This window comes from Otolemur garnettii, unplaced genomic scaffold, assembly GCF_000181295.1.
Source record: "Otolemur garnettii isolate 467f Iridium unplaced genomic scaffold, OtoGar3 scaffold00026, whole genome shotgun sequence".
Classification (NCBI taxonomy): domain Eukaryota; kingdom Metazoa; phylum Chordata; class Mammalia; order Primates; family Galagidae; genus Otolemur; species Otolemur garnettii.
Genome location: NW_003852421.1, coordinates 17828053 through 17845935, shown reverse-complemented (window position 1 = coordinate 17845935; position 17883 = coordinate 17828053). Strand labels below are relative to the sequence as shown.

Genomic DNA, 17883 nt, shown 5'->3' with positions numbered 1-17883 from the left:
AACATTTAACATAAATGGAAAGGAAGGCAAGGGGAAAAAATATTAAAACTAATTTTGAATCACAATGGAAACTTGATAAATTCTATGACAGCACCAAAGTCTGCATGAGGCTGTTCAACCAGTGATTGATTGAATTACTGAAGTGTCCAAAAATTAAAAAATAAAAAGTCTGATTCAATTCACCTAGGAGGATGCTTCAAGACAGATGTACATATAGACCCCAAGACTGCACCATGAAATTTGTATTTATAAAGAGGAGAAAGAGCCTCGGCCACCCCTAAATGGCACACAGCCCTAAGAACACCTGCACATCCCCAAACTAGAAGACCCTATGTTAAAGTATATTGACTCTATGTCAAAAGTCTCTATGTAGGAAAACCTAAATTGGCTTGGAACAAAAGAAATTCACCTGAGTGGGGTGGGGGTGGGTGGGTGAGCTGGGAGTTAAGGCTTTCCTGAAAGAAGAGAGATAATCTTCCAGCCACACCTGGAGACTAACAAGCAGCCTTTGATGGAGTCATCTGTCCTCAGCCCAAGAGCTCTATGGAGTCATCCTAGCGTTGACAGTGCTTGCTAAAAAGTAATTTGCTGTGAGGTAATTTAGTGTAAGCTCAGGTCATGTCCTGATCTTGCCAAATAACCAGACAGCCCAGGATCCTTTCCTGTTGCCGGAGCCTTCAGACCGCTGCGGAGGCTCACCTGCCGGCTCCCTTCCCATCCTCTGGGTTTCCAGTGTGCGTGGCGGGCTGCAGGAAGGGCTACACACTCGGACTCTCCGGCTTTCCTGCATTCCTCTTGGCAGTCACACTTGGACTCAACAGCTCCTGGGAACCTGTGAAGGAAAACAGAAAAAAAAAAAAAAACCAAACTGATGCAGCCTTGAATGGGAATGGAGCTGTGACCTCCCAGCCTGGGGAGGACAAGTTCTGCCCTGTCAAAATTGGGAAATGACTTTTGAAGTCCTGCCCAGGCCTCCCTGGTGCAGACCATGAACCACTATTGTTTAGCACACATTTCCACTCCACGTAATAGAGACACAATGACAAAGGGATTCATTCACAGACTATTTACTGAAGGCTCACCAGACACCAGGTACAGGGAGCGGCGGGAAAGAGGCTGGTGAAACGCAGCGAGGTAGCCTCAGACTAGAAGAAAATAATCTAAAAAGAATTTTTATTTGAACAGACTTTGTTTTGGCTAAATCTGCCCTCTTTTGTGAATAGAACATAAAATATGAATTTGGTTAATTCATGAAAGTGGCCATGTGTAATTTAAAAGAAAAACACGGATCTAGTTTTGTTACAATCCTAGCCACTCTCCAGACCTAACCTCCAAACTGTTTTTGTAAACCACCACTGGCAGAATTTTTTACCAGGGTGATAGAGATAACACCAGGCTACTAATCTGTGGTTTTAAGAAGGAAGGAAAAATAGGGGTAAAGAGACTGGATCACTTTTATTATAATCAGTGCAACTAAGGGAATATTTACAAGCCAATAGATTTACACCCACTGGAACGTGTTAAAAAGCCAAAATCCTAACCAGTTCAATCTACCCCCACCCCACCCCCACAAAAAAACATGCAGAGAACAGCAAAATTCAGCAATGGGCACTGAAAGCATTTTCAAGCCTGGGCAGAATTCTAGAAATTACTAAATTAGCCACTGGTGCTATGTTGAACGGAATACTCATCCTGAATGCAATTATGTTAAAACTCTGGAAGATTTCTCCCCTCAACGTGCAATCTTTGGTTCATAGGAGGTTAGGGTAAGAAGGAAGGATGTACGGATGAGACAGGGAGGGAGGAAGGTGGAAAAAGAGAAGGATCACAGCCACAATTCAGTTCATTCTGTACAATGACAAATCATTAACGGACCATTTTTCACTCAGGAAACTAAATTTAAATTCATTCATGACTCAACACTACCTTGTTTATCAGGTTTATTGAATAAATTATAAAAAGGTAAATCCCAAAATAAATTATATAACAGAATGTGGATTTTCATTAGGAGGAAAGAACAATATATTTTCTCCTCATGGGAATTTTCCTAGAATAAAGACAAAGTTGATAATAATAATATCACCTATTGATAATAATAATATCAAGTATTATTCAAAATATCAAAAAAGATCATTTTGAATGATACTTCAAAATTATCTTCCAGTTTTCCTAAACCAGAAACACTATGAACAATGTACTTGATTGTATCTCGGCATATGCATCTGTGTGTATTTATTTATTTGGGGCATCATGCTCATATGTTTTGGCACCATGTTCTTTTATCTTACAAAATCATGCTTTGTTCTTCATTTACTGTACTAAGCTGGCAATCAGAATTCAGTTGTTTATCTACAGTAACCAGGGTCAGGGAATCTTTTTTTATTTAAAAATGTTTCTGGTAGACACTACATTTCTGTGGGTCCTCCTGGAGAATGTAAATCAACTCCACAAGTTGACACCTGTCAATTATAGTCCTCATGTATTTTGTGGCACATAAAGAAACATTGTAAGTTACGACAGGAAAGTCGTTCATTTCCCTAATGATCATGGTTACGTCTGCTGAATTTTTATCATGTAATTGAAACACATAAAACACCCTTCATACTTATCTAAGCCATCTGCAAAGTTTCTTATAGGCAAAAACTGTTTAACATCATGTCAGATAGTTTTATGAATTTCCCAGGACTTGTTAAGCTTCTTAAACATGGAGTATTTTGCTATCCAAATATAAAAGCCCAAATGAGCCATTTAAGGTACTAAACAGAGGAAGTCCCCAAGTGATGGATCATGCTCACTGAAGATAGAGTACAAAAAACTAAGAGAGTCAGTGATCAAATGTTTGCACATGTGTATTTATTTCTAAGCCCATAATACTTTTTCATTTATTATAAGTACTGTACATTTTTAAAGACTGCAGTTGTAAAATATAACCCAAGGCATAGTTAGAAGGTTCAGTCATCTGTAATGGTTGGGAACAGCTCTCTGGGCACCTTCCCGAGAAACCAGAGTTTTAAATGGGCATAGGAAAGATATTTGATACATTGGTAGTGATCAAGGAGACATATTCTGGTGCAAAAGCAAGAAAAAAAGAAAGAAAAGAAAAGAAATATGAAAATGATACAGAAGCAAATGATAGAAACTCTTCCGCTCCATTGGGTGGTAGTAGGCGGGCAGCTTAGGTTTTCTCTACTCTTTCCATAGGGATGATTAAAGCATGATATGGAAAATGCCTAAATCTACTCCAAATCTATCAAGCTAACTGGGAAAAGAAGGAAGAAAGAAAAAAGAAGAAGGGAAAAGGAGGAGGAAGCTAAGACCTGCCCCCTCATCGCCCTGTGTTATCCAGTAATAAATGAAGACTGGCCAGGGGAACCCTGAGAACTGGTGGCATTTCCTTCCGTAAACTGAGCTGGCTGGAGCGATCAGCTTCCCCAGCTGTGAGATGATAGTTATTCCTATCCATACAGCATTCCAGGTTTTTGAGCATCTCTGCAGGCCCTCCCTACCCACTTGGTCTACCCAACCCTTCTATTCATCCTTTAAAAGATTTAGCTCAAACTTCTGTCCCTAACTGCAGAAGGGATGACTTCTTCCCTCCTGTGCTCTTACACACCCGTGAAAATATTTCCTAAGTCAACTAAGTCAAAGTCAAGGTTCTCCAGGAGCCACAAGTCACTAACTCATCAGGTTCAGAAGCAGCTTTGCAGAGTGGCCAGGGCCTTGATTTGAACCCACACCATCTTGAACTTTTTATTCAGCTAGCATAGCACTTCTTCAGCTGCTTTGGGACTAAAGTGAAACATGACAGTTTCTCCCACCAAAATCCAGATGCCTGGAGGACAGATTCAGCAGCTTCTCTGTCTTTTACCCACAGGGTCTCGCAGACAGTCTGGCATAAAGTAGGTGGTCAATAAACACTTGTTGAAGGAATGTATGAGTCAACAATGGCACTTAAATTATCCTGAAGACTGAAAGAAAAAGGCAAGAATGGAAAGAATCTAGTTTGCCCTTTTCCTCCCTTCAGTCATTGCACTTAAAAGGACTCTCATGACGGATATTTTTAAATATTAAAAATATATATTCCCAAGGAGAAAAAGGGAAATAATCCCATGTGATTTATCATGAGAACATGGACATTATACATTATACCGTAACACTATAGTTCTTTGTAATCTATGTGGTGTTTCCTTTAGTTCTACTGTTTAATCTCTACCAAGATTTGTTTTTCTACCATGAGTGCTTCAAGTTGAAGATGAAGACAACACAAGGACACCTATGTACATGGACACAAAATCTTTCACTTTCTCCAAACATTCAGGGTCACTCTGCCCATCTAAAACTCTGGATTCCTGGCAAGGTGCCCAGAGAGCTGTTCTAACCATTCCAAACAACTAAAATCCTCTTCAATCCTCTAACTATACCTGAAGTTATATTTCACAACTATAGTCCAAAAAATGTACAGTACTCACAATAAATGAAAACATTATGGCTCAGAAACAAATACACACACACGTGAAAATATTTCCTAAGTCAACTAAGTCAAAGTCAAGCTTCTCCAGGAGCCACGAGTCATTAACTCATCAGGTTCAGAAGCAGCTTGGCAGAGTGGCCAGGGCCTGGATTTGAACCCATACCACCTAGCAAGCTATGAATCCTCATGTGCCTCAGCCTCTTCATCTGTAAATGTTAAAATAACCGGTGCTGTACAGAGGGAAAAGGTTAATGCAGGTAAAGGAAACAGAAGCATACACGGCATACATTAAGCATTTAGTAAAGGCTAGTTACAGGATTATCTTCGTATACCCTTGTCTTTTAAATTATACTTTAGTAGAACATTCCAGGAGATGAAAAAATGCTTCTGTTGAGCAAGTCTCTGCCATAAAGACAGAGACAGTAGGGGCACATGGCATAGAAGGCAGTATAAAAAGCTGATCCTGGAATATTATGATCCTATAGGACATGAAATGATCACAGGTATGAGAAACCATAATTACGTTCACTTAACTTTCATGTGAAGCTGCAGACACACACACACACACACACATATGATTGAAGACACACACACACTCCTGCTTTTTACGCCTCATACAACAAAGCGATCAAGGAACACACTATGATGCTTCCTGGCAACATAGGTCGCTCTGAGCCTGCCTCCTTATCTGTGCAATGAGAACAGTCTGCCTCAGTCATCTTCACAATTCCTAGTGTTTTGGTAAAACTTAAATGAAATAACATGTATGAACGCACCTAATAGACAGATAATCCACGTTATCTTTACGTTTTTATTTCTCCCCATTTCCATCTAAATCTATGAGCTGGCTGAGATCCACTTCAGTTTTCCAGACGTATCTGGCTCCTTTCTCTCATACTTATATTGGATCAGGTCTGAAGGAAAAAATGTAAAAAAGAAGCAAAACCATTTTTTTGCTTCAGAAGAAACCACTCAAACATTTCAGATGAGGAAGTTCCCTATTTCAGTAAACCAGGCAAGTTTATTGTAACAAATGCAAAGGGCAAAGTAAGGGCGTATGGTTACCACAAAACTATACAAAGAAGACAGACGATGAAATATGCAATGTTAATGTCAAGTTTGCAGTAAAGAGAATAAATAGTGACCTCTTCCCTGAGTTTGGAAATAAAGGTATAATACGATGGTCATTTTTCAGTTTGGAAACAGATGGTAAACAGTATCTGAAAACAATGAATTTTATATTCTCCTAGATATTTCTGCAGGATTAGATAAGACCAAAAAGCATAATATTGAGCATATAAGTAATCCAATAAAACTCAGAGTTTATCTTCTCTTTCCTCTTCATAACAGAGCAACAAACTTCAAAAAGATTTGTATGTGGTCTTTTTATGTATTAATTTTAAAAGAACTTAATTATTTGTGCCCCAAATCCATTATTAAAATTATCTCTGTGGCCAAAGTGTTTTGATATTAGATAACAACAAAAGAAGAATTTACCGCCTAAAGAGATGCCAAGAGAAGGGAGTACTACTTAAATTCCAAGTAACCTATGTTTACACACTGCAATTTCAAATTAGCCACTATAATTAGTTCAAGTATTTAGATCTAAATTTTTGACCCTGAAAGATACCTGCTCATAGGGTATCACAGATGAAAACAAAGAGTCAATATATTGACCGCACTTTTTACACTTTGAGAGACTAAGGTTCAGTGGGTGATGTGATTTGACAAAGCTCGCATTGCTAATAAAAGAAGCACTTGGATTTGAACTTTGAGTTTTCTCAATCTAGGGTCTCCCCCCACTTCCCATACTATGCCTCCTCTGAGAGCAGAAATCCCACAAAAAAGATTTGTGAAGGCCATTCTTGGAAAGACAGATGAGAGTCAATCAGTGGGGGCTGTTGAGTCTCTGATACTCTATAGCCATATGGAGCCATTCAAAGTGTTTATGAGGAAAATAACATGTCAAAGAACAGCAATATTATCTGTTAGAGACAGACCAAATCTAGGCAAAGAATAAACCCCTTCTCCTTCTTACAATGCTTTCTGGTCAGACAGGTTGTCACTAAATCACTCTTCTAACTTCCCACAATTATTAGCGTATGATGAAGATCTCCTATATGAAGATGCCACCCCCACAAAAAAACCCACTTGTCTATATTGTGAAAATTCGTGATCAACTTTTATAAAATCTCTTAAATGCACAAAAGAAGTGAACTATAATCGAACTGCTATTTACAACTATAATCTCAGAAAAAAATTCAAGGTGCTCCTGATCCTCCTAGATAGTCAATAACAACCAAAACATCCCTGGATAACCAAACTCCATGAGATCCCAGAGGTCAGCTGTTTCAGGTGGGCTGAGGATAAGAAGCAGTACAAAACACTTCCTGGTAACTCAATACAAGCATGCATTCAAAGGGTATACCTGGATAGGCAGGTTGAAAGTAGTTGACATAACTTTAAAAAAATACTATAGCCTTGATTATGATGCAGTAGGAAGTACTATCCCTTGATGAGTGTAAAATTAGATAAAACCAAAAAGCATAATACTAAGCATATAGGCAATCCAATAAAACTCAGACTGTATGCTCTGTACTTATAATTACTCTGGCATATGCCAGTGTAGACTGTAAAAGAACAACTCCATAGAAACTCCACAGAAAAATATAAATAACCTAAAAAAATAAAATAAAATAAAAAATATAAATAACCAGCTAACACTCAGGATCAGACAAAATATAAAAGAAAAAGCTCCCATGTGATGTTATATATAAACTCATATAAAAATGATTGACTCCAGAGATGGTGTTTATGTCAGAAGGAATCCAAGGTTATAAACGGCTTTTACTCAGTCGGTTCCGTTACTTTCCACCAATGTAAAGCTCATGCCTTAAATGGCTCCGTGAAAGCTTCACCAGAAGCCAGTGACAAGTCTACAGCATGTTTATGCTGAGACGAACAAGGACAGTCTGGTCCACTGTTCATCCTTCTGAGGAACAGACTTCCAAATAAATCTTGCTAACGGAAACACTTCTACCTCCCAACTATGGTTAGTTTGCTTTCATAAGCACCTACATATTTTTTCTACATTTCTTCTGAAAAGAACGCATAAACTTTCAACATGTTAAGGGAAGGCAATTGAGCTCTTGCTAAGTTTCAGAGATAGATGCTTGAAAGGCAAATACAAGTCTCCTGTCTTCAGAGTATACCTAAATCAATTCTGGTCTCGTGATTCCACTTTTACAGCCTCTAAAGAGCAATCTCTAGTCTTAGATTCAGCTTACATTTTTTAGTTATATTTAGTTTCCTCCGGATGCCACAGCCCTCACCCCTATCCCTTACTGAGCAGGGCAGGCTAGTTAGAGTCTTGGAAAACGATGAGCTTTGAGTGTTGTCAATGTTAATGAGAATGACCAATCTTGAATAGCATGTGGTATTCTTCAGGTAGTATAAGGCAGATATCATGATCCCTAATAATACAACTCAACTGTAGACAGAAATATCAGACTTAAAAGATACAAGTCACAATGTGAGAGAAGTCTTCATAATTCACTCCAAAATCTTATTTTGTAAATAAGGATATGAAGTCTATAGAAATCAAGTAACTCCACCATATTTATAATTCTACTTAGTAGCAATGCCAAGACTGTAACTCCAGTCTTGACTCCTAACTGAATTTTTTATTATGTCACTGGAATGTATTTTTACGTTGACCATTCATCCCCTTCTCATAGCTGGCTATTAACAACTTGCCTTCAGAATTCATCAAAAACCCCGATGGTGCAGAGTAGGTGTGCAGAGCGAGGCCAGGAACGAGGCCCGGGAGAGATGAGAGCACTGGCTGTGGTGACCGAGTGTGGGCCTAGGAGAGATGCCGGGCACACTGCACTAAGCCAGGAAAAGGAGACTCTCCAACGCTGTGCTGAACAAATTCCAGCTGAGAGCACAATGAGATGTTCACCTCACTCTCTAATAGAGAATCAAGAAAGAAAAGGTTAGGAAACACTATTAGGAACGAGCTACTCCTACTAGATTAGAATAAGGCAAGGATGATGGAAGATAGAGATTTTCTTTAAGTCCCAAGTAGACCTGAAAAGAACGGAAACCTGAGCAAAGCTATTGCAAAAGCCTTGTGCTCCTCAGGTTAAGGGCACCATCAAAGTTCCATTCCTCCCTCCAGAGTTCCAAATTTTGTTTCCCAATGTGTCATTGTAAAAGAGGCCAGTACTGGGGAGAAAGAAATCCCCAGCTCTCACAACTTACAAAGACTGAAACTGGTGATGAAGGATTTCCAAAAAGGACTTTTTAAAAACTTACTTTGTTAACCTTCCATGTCAAAGTTAGGTTAATATCCCCAACTGGCCATTAATGAAAAAGGTTAAGCAAGAAAGATATGAATATGGATTCTGTTTTTATCAATTTTTGCCCTACCAATTGTTGGACCTTGGGACAATTAAAGTCAAGAGAGGTCAAACAATAAAGATTGTTGGTTTACAGCCTACTCTTTTTTTTTTTTTTTAAACAAGGTCTCACTCTGTTGCCCTGGCTAGAGTGCTGTGGCATCTTCATAGCTCACTATAACCACAAACTCCTGGCTCACGGGATCCTCCTGCCTCAGCCTCCTGAGTAACTGGGACTACAGATGCCCACCACCACACATGGCTAATTTTTCTGTTTTTTATAGAAATGGGATCTTCCTCTTGCTCAGACTAGTTTCAAACTCCTGGCATCAAACAATCCTCCCACGTCAGCCTCCCAGATTGCTACGATTATAGGTATGAGCCACTGCAACCAGCCTTACAGACTACTCTTGATAATTAGGGAATGAATGATAACAAATATTTACTCAGGTTACTAGTTGTATATGCTTCCGCCTCCTCTCTATCTGATGATCACCACATGGAGAGTGCCCACCAGATTACAAATATCATATCTCACCTAATACAACAACCACAAGACACATTATTATTCCATCATTTGACAAATGATGACCAGGGAGCTCAAGTAGTTACCAAAATTTCTCAGCGCTCACTAGGTAATTGGAAGAGGCTAGATTCTAACCTAGAGTCCCCAACACCAAGGGCCCTAAGCCATGGGTGCTCATTTAAGTTAATATCTTACCTCTCACTTTTCTTTCTTTTGTTTACATTAAAAGAGCTGAGCGGAAGAGGTTTTTGAAATGCTGAGTTTTAGAAGAACTTATAAATTTCAAATTTCTACGTTCTTTCTACACACAAATTGTTCTTAATAATGTAGAGTTGGATTTATATCATCTTTTGGGCATCTGTGAGGCAAAAACCAATCCCATTTTTAGAAACGAAACAAATATAGCTTCAGCATACATTTTAGAAGGGCAATGAAAGGCCTGATAAGATAGATACTTTTATCTATCTTTGTTCTGGAATTAAGAGGGACAAATCTCCAGTGGTAAAGTCAAAACCAGCTTCCAATCAAATAAATTAAGTCTTCCATGCTGATTACTGTACAAGAGCTACAACCACAGTGTACACATTAGAAAAGACAGCAATCGTTCATTGGATGGTAATGCTTTTTACTAGACTTGGGTTTGCTTTGAATATAAATCTTTTTTTGAAAGGTTGTTTTTTTTTTTCAAATCCAGAATCATAATATTATTTCTCCTCCCAAGAAAAACAATTCGTAGATAATTGAGATTTGAGAAGTGTGGTAGAGTTTTCCAGATTTGGTGCCTTTGTGAGCCTGCGATAATGACCATTCGGACTGTTAAAGTTCCAAAGCGATCCCTTTGCTAAGTGATTCAGAAGCCTTGGCTCCCTATTTTCAGATTAAAATGAAGACTGAGAGACTAAACTTCAACCATGTCTGAATGTCTGTGGGCTGTTTTCCCCACAATCAACAACCTTACTTAAACTCCTGACTTTTAAACTGCTAAAACCATGGAAACATTCATAATGACCCTCCTTCATTAAACCTCAACTTCCCCTCCCACTTGTACTTTGGACCAATTTGCTCACTTCAAAGCAAGCAGGAGCATCCTGTTCAGTTATTCAGCAGGACTCTGTATCTTCACCAACACCTTCAACCGAAAGAACACCAAAACCCACAAAAAACTTCATGATCTCTACACTCCTCCTGGGCTATTGATGGCAATTATATAACCTCAAATTTTTGGCTTGTATTTTTTATTTTTCCAGTTGCTATGGGAAAAACTGCTTGGGCAGCTCCAACTGTACAGGGTAACTACTGGCCTCCCAAAACTCTCTCTCTCTCTTTCACACACACACATATATACACACAATCCCATGCTAAAAGGAAAAAAAAATACATCATTAAAGAAATTTTTGAAGAAGTCAAGTAAGTCTTAAACAGTCAAGGTATTATTTTGCTATTAGCAGGAATAAACCAAACACCTATTTATTGCCAATAAAACAGTACTTTCAACTTGAGTAATAATAGTAGCAACTAACATTTCCTCAGCATTTAGTATTTGTCAGGACTAGGGACTTTATATGGATAGTCTTATATAATCTTCACAAATATATATTTGCAATTCCAGTTTTCCAGAAGATAAAGGAGGCTAAGACCATCTGAGTAACTTACACAGGGCTAACTGGTACTGAAAGCAGGATTCTAACCCAGAGTGCACAATCTTGCTGTATTAACCATCACCCTTGGTGCCAACCTGAGCACAGCCTGTGTTATAACAATAGCTGCTTCTGGTCTCATCTACTGACTTACTGGAGAAACTCATATTATCATTCAACCCATCTACTGATGTCTTTGGGAATTCTATACACTTTCCACCCTGAGAAATCAGATCCAGGATGTAAAGATTGCAAGAATCTCAATAATTACCCAAATCAAAGAGGTCAAAGTGAGAATGCTCTTCTAGTAAAACTAAGCAAAACACAAAATTGTTTGGTGCCAACATGGATGTGACCATAGACTGCACCAGTGACAACAATCCTTTTTCATTTTCTGTAGCACTAAATTGGTGTGCATGCATCACAAAGTGTATAGCCTTTTCCATTTTCTTAATCAGATTCAATTTCCTAGTGATAACTGCTTAATTTAACATTTCTTGTCAATAAAGATACTATCTGCTAATGCACATTGTAAGAGCAATTTGGAATTTTAGATTTGAAAATGTGGGATGATGGGAAGAACTATTCTACTTTCTTTTCTCTTTTTTTTGAGATAGAGTCTCACTTTTTTACCCTTGGTAGAGTGCTGTGGCATCACAGCTCACAGCAACCTCAAACTCTTGGGCTTAAGCGATTCTCTTGCCTCAGCCTCCCAAGTAGCTGGGACTAGAGGCACCCACCACCACGCCTGGCTATTTTTTGGTTGTAGTTGTCATTGTTGTTTAGCAGGCCTGGGCCGGGTTCGAAACTACCAGCCTCCTTGTATATGTCCAGCACCCTAACCACTGAGCCATGAGCACCAAACTTATGTGAGAAAAATATTCTAACTTTGATCTCTTAATTTGGGTAATTATTGAGATTCTTTCAATCTTTATATCCTGGATCTAATCCCTCAGGGTGAATTCCCAAAGAAGTCTCTATTCATAATGTAGACTTTAAAAATGATTAAAAGAGAAACAGCCATAGACCAGGCCAGCAACATCAACTAGTTGATCATTTAACATGACAACATATGCTGGTAGAATCTTCCTTTTTTTTTTTTTTTTTTTTTTGCAGTTGTGGCCACGCTGGGCTTGAACCCACCACTCCTGGTATATGGGGCTGGCACCCTACTCCTTGAGCCACAGGTGCTGCCCTCAAATCTTCCAAAGACCCAGACTTCTTCTCACCTCCCAGAAAGTCTCCCCTACCCACCTTAATTCCATCTATCAATGGAGGAATCTCAGCAGCCTGCCCTCCCCCTCAGCACAGTGAGACACAATCACAATGCTGGCGGCAAGTGTTTGGCAAGATTCTGGCTCCAATCCCTTGACCTCATCTGACCCTGTTATTCTTCCATATCACTCATCTCCTAGAAAGGAACATGTTTCCAGACGTCTTCCACATCAGCAGTAGGAAAGGAATTCACCGTCCCTGAGTGCTAAGTGACCTGGGTAGAAAGTCTTGGGAGGGAGGTAAGACTGAGGGATGGAGAAGTACAATGAGATACTTTCACTTTGCCAAATTCTCATCCCTCTTCTGGCCCAAGGCAATGCCAGAAGAGAAAGCCAAAAGAGGTGGGAGGATAAGTGGAAACAACTCCTCCTCTTCCCCTGCACTTCCTGGCTGGGTATCTGTAAACATCTCTGTACTACCCTTCCCCACACAGGGAGCCCAGGGAGATGCATGGGCGTGCTTAACTGTTGGAGCCACGCCATCCACATCAGCTACTTCTGTAAGTCCTGAGAAGCTGGGCATGTTACAGAGGCCAGGCAAGGTGCAGGGCAGGTCCACAGAAGCCCATCTACTAACCTTTCTACTAACAGCCAGAGCTCTTGGTGCTCTCTCAGAGGTGAATGTAGGGTGTCTAAACAAGAAATAAAATAACAGTGTTTTATCTTGGGTGCCCGTGGCTCAAAGTAATAGGGCACCGACCCCATATACTAGAGGTGGTGGGTTCAAACCAGGCCCTGGCCAAAAACTGCAAAATAAAAAAAACAAAACAAAATAATGTTTTATCCTTTTCTTCCCTTAGCACTAACCACACTTTCAAATTTCCCTGGAGTGCTACAACAAAAAAGAAGCAAGATGGTGTATCTGGCTGGAGGGCAGTCTCTAGGAGGACAGGTGAGCAGTTCTGTCTGTGAGAATGAAAGGCAGGCCAGAATGGGAACCAGTGAGCTTGTGACATTGAAATCTCAGCTCCCAGACCGGTGGTCACAGCAGAGTCTGTAGTTAAACATGAACTTGCCAGTGGCTCTCCTAACACAGGAGACAAAAAGTTAATGTCGGATAGAATGAAGCCCATGCCAAACCCCAGCTCACTAACCTCCCCACAAGGGAACAGCTTGGAGAAATGAGATCTAGTGGCAGAACAATCTGAGTCAGTTGCAGGGAGGCCCTGGGAAAATTCTCTGCATAGCTCCTCCCCAAATACTTACCACCATCATTAGTCTTTTATCGATCTGTCTTGTCTACTAGGCAAAGTTAAGAGCTGACCTTTTCTGAACTTCATGTACTTGGCACCAAATAAGCTAGGTCTGTACTTTGAATACAATAGTCACCAGACGCATGTGGCTCTTGAGCACTTGAAATATGGCCAGTCCAAACTGAGATGTACCACAAGTTTAAAATGCACAGTGCATTTCACAGACTTCATGTGAAAAACAGAGCAAAATAGCTCATTGATGTATTAATTAAATATTGAAATGATGATATTTTGGTATATTATTAAAGTCATTTCAACTATTTCCCTTTTTAATAAAGCTACTAAAAAATTTAAGATTACACCTTGTATTATAGTATTTCTATTGAACAGCATTGTTTTGGGTATTCCACAAATGTTGAAGAAAGAAAAGGAAGGGAAGGAGGGAAAGAGGGAGGGATAGAGGGAAGAAGGGAAGGAAGAAAGGAAGAAAAGAAGGAAGGAAGGGAGGGAGGGAGGGAGAGAAAGACAAAGAAAGTTGACTTGACATCAGCACTAATATTTTTAAATCAACATAGAAGTGGTTCAAAAGAAATAGAAATGGTTCAAAAGTTGTGAGGCATCATTGTTTTCCAAAATAACTTTTGTATCTGGAGCAATATTTTTCATTCTGAGTCATCTATTGTGAGAAAAAACTTACGAATCACCCTGGACTCCTGAAGGATGACAGAGCAACAGACTGTGAGCCAGGCCACACCACCGAGGCCAAACTCACCCGTCAGTCCTGGGGTAGAGACTCAGGAGAACAGAAGACCAAGCCCACACAATGCAAGAAATTGTCAGATGGAGAGAAAAAATCAATCTGGAAACTCCACAGTTTTCCAAGTTTTTCTTAACCCTAAATATAGTTCCTGCAGTCCAACTAATTGCTTTTAATATATTCTTTAAAACTTTTTTAAAATGCATTGCCTTCTACCACACATTTAAGGAAGAATTAGCACTATTCTTCTCAAACTTTTCCAAAAAGTTGAAGAGGATGAAACACTTTCTAACTCATTCTATCATTTCAATACCAAAGCCAAACAAAGATGTCATAAGAAAAAGAAAACTACAAACAAATATACCTTACAAACACCAATGCAAAAATACTAGCAACCCAAGTTCAGCAACATATTAAAACCATAACCAAGTAGGATTTATACCTAGAATGCAAGGATGGATCAACATACAAAAATCAATATAATATACAACATTAATAGAATGTAGGATAAAAACCACATGATTGAGTCACTTAATGCAGAAAAAATGCTTGACAAATTTCAATACCCTTTCATGTTGAAAACTATCTCAATAGGATAAATGCTGCATTTGGGAAACCCACAGTGAACATCATACTTAATGGTTAAAGACTGAAAGCTTTCTTCTAAGACCAGAAATAAGGCAAGGATCCCTGTTTTACCATTTCTATTCAACATGGTGTAGAGGTTATAGCAAGAGCAATTAGGCAAGAAAAAGAAATAAAAACCATCCAAATAAGAAAGTAAGAAGTACAATTATTTGTTTGCAGATAATATCTTATTATGTAGAAAACTCTAAAAAATCCCTCCCCCCAAAAAACTGTTCATGCTAATTAAATGAATTCAGCAAAGTAGCAGGATACAAAGTCAACACACTCAAATAAGTTTTATTTCTATATACTAACAATGAAAAATTCCAAAAAGAAAATATAAAAAACAATTCAACTTACAATAGCACCAAACAGAATGAAATGCTTAGGATTTAATCAAGGAAGTGAAAGATTTGTCCAATGAAAACTAAAACATTGCTGAAAGAAATTAAAGAAGACATAGGTAAACAAAAACATATACCACTTTCATGAACTGGAAAACTTAACACTTTTAAGATGCCAAATAGTCCAAAGTAATGTATAGATTCACTACAAACCTTATCAAAATTCCAGTGATGACTTTTGCAGAAATAGAAAACTGCATTCTAAAATTTATACAGCATCTCAAAGGACCCTAAATAGTCAAAACTACCTTGAAAAAGAACAAAGCTAGAGGATTCACACTTCCTGACTTTAAAACTTACTACAAAGTTACAATAATTAAAACATTATGGTATTGGCGACCCACTAATGAAAGAGAATAGAAAGCCCAGAACAAGCCTTTATGAACATGGTCAAATGATTTTTTACAGGGGTGCTGAGACCACTCAGTGGGGAAAAGATAATCTTTTCAACAAATGGTGCTGGGAAAACTGAATATCCACATACAAAAAAATAAAATTGGACCCTTACCTAACACCATATAAAAAAATTAACTCAAAATGAATTAAAGCCTTAAGTGTAAAACCAAAAATTACAAAACTCTTAGGAAAAAAGCATAAGGCAAAAGCTCCATGACATTAGATCTGGCAGTTATTGGATATGACACCAAAGACATAGATAATAAAAGAAAAAAAAAGACACATTTGGGAGGCGCCTGTGGCTCAAAGGAGTAGGGCGCCGGCCCCATATACTGGAAGTGGCGGGTTCAAAACCAGCTCCAGCCAAAAACTGCAAAAAAAAAAAAAAAGACACATTTAACTTCATAAAATTTTTTTTAAATGTGCGCATCAAAAGACATTAACAAGAGAGTAAAAAAGCACCCCACAGAATGGGAGAAAATATTTTCAAGTAATATATCTGATTAATGTACAAGGGATTAATATTCAGAATATATAAGGGATACCTAAAAACTCAACAACAAAACAAACAACTCAGCTAAGAAAATGGGCAACATACATGAGCAAAATACAATTAAACTCAAGTGGAGAAGAGGACAGGGGGGTGGGGGGGAATTGGTGTGCTCTCACCTAACAGGAACAGGCACAGTGTAAGGGTATAATGGCATACCTCCTGGAAGAGGAGCACAACTACAACTTGAACTTTACCCAACAATGCAAGCAATGTGACCTAATTGTCTGTACCTTCATATTAACCTGAAATCAACAATCACAAAAGAAATGGACAAAAGATTCAAATAGATATTTTGCCAAAGAAGACATACAAATACCCAATAAGTACATGCCAAAAAGTTCAACTTATCATTAGGGAAATGCAAATGAAAACTGTGAGCTGGCAAGGTGGCTCACACCTATAATTTTAACACTCTGGGAGGCCAAGGCGGGATGATCCCTTGAGCTTAGGAGTTAGAGACCAGCCTAAGCAAGAGCAGGAACCCATCACTATTACAAACAGAAAAAAAAAAAAGTTAGCTGGACATGGTGGTGTGTGCCTGTAGCCCCAGCTACTTGGGAGGCTGAGGCAGAAAGATTTCTTGAGCCCAGGGGTCTGAGGTTGCAGTGAACTTTGATGATGCCACTGTACTCTAGCCAGGGTGACAGAGCAAGATTCTGTTTCCAGAAAAAAAAAGACAAAACAAAACTATAATGACCAAAGTTTCTGTTCATGTCTCTTGCCCAATTTTTAATGAGGTTGTTTGCTCTTTTCTTGTTAATTTTCTTAAGTTCTTTGTAGATTTTGGTTGTTAGCCCTTTGTCAGATTTGTAGTATGCAAATATCTTTTCCCATTCTGACGGTTGTCTTTTTGCTTTGTTGTTTATATCCTTATCTGAGCAGAAACTTTTTGACTTGATCAGCTCCCATTTACTTACCTTAGTTGTTGCCCTGATTGCCAGTGCAGTATATGTACACCACACTATACTCTCCAGCTATAAAAAAAGATGGAGATTTGGTGCCTTTTATAACAACCTGGATGGCTTTGGAGAATATTCTCCTTAGCAAAGTTTCACAAGAAAGGAAAAGTAAGCATCACATGTACTCAGTTCCAATTTGAAACTAGATTAACAAATACAGGCTCACATGAGAGAAAAATTAAACTAAATACAAATGGGGGTGGAGGAAGAGTGGATGGGTAGGTTCCCACACAACAAGGGGTATATTCCAAGAATATAGGGCACACTTCCTGCATGAAGGACACAACTACAATGTGAGTTTAACGTTACAAAATCAATTTATACAACCTAATTGCACGTGCTCTCATATTAACCTGGAATTAAGAAAAAAACTTACTGATACTATAGTCATTCTTATGGCTATTATAAAAGAAATCAGAATATAAGTGTTGGTGAGAATACGGTGGACAAATCAGAGCCTTTGTTCAATGTTGGTGAAAATGTAACATGACACAGCCACTGTGGAAAATGGTATGGCAGTTGCTCAAAAAATGAGAAATAAAATTACCGTATAATCTAGCAGTTACACTCCTAGGTATAGATCCAAAAGAATAAAAGCAGATATTGCAGAAATAGTTGTATACCCACGTTCACATTAGTATCATCCACAAATGCTAAGCATGGAAGCCACACAAGTGTCCATG

At 38.7% G+C, this 17883-nt stretch overlaps 1 long non-coding RNA gene across 1 annotated transcript in view; it reads right to left on the bottom strand.

Moving 5' to 3' along the window:
- Positions 1-705: 705 nt before the first annotated feature.
- LOC111724794 overlaps positions 706-17883 on the bottom strand; it is a 136088-nt gene continuing 118910 nt past the window's right edge. The window contains exon 3 of the long non-coding RNA XR_002773020.1: positions 706-832. This is a non-coding gene — a long non-coding RNA (uncharacterized LOC111724794). The remainder of the gene's footprint in view (positions 833-17883) is intronic.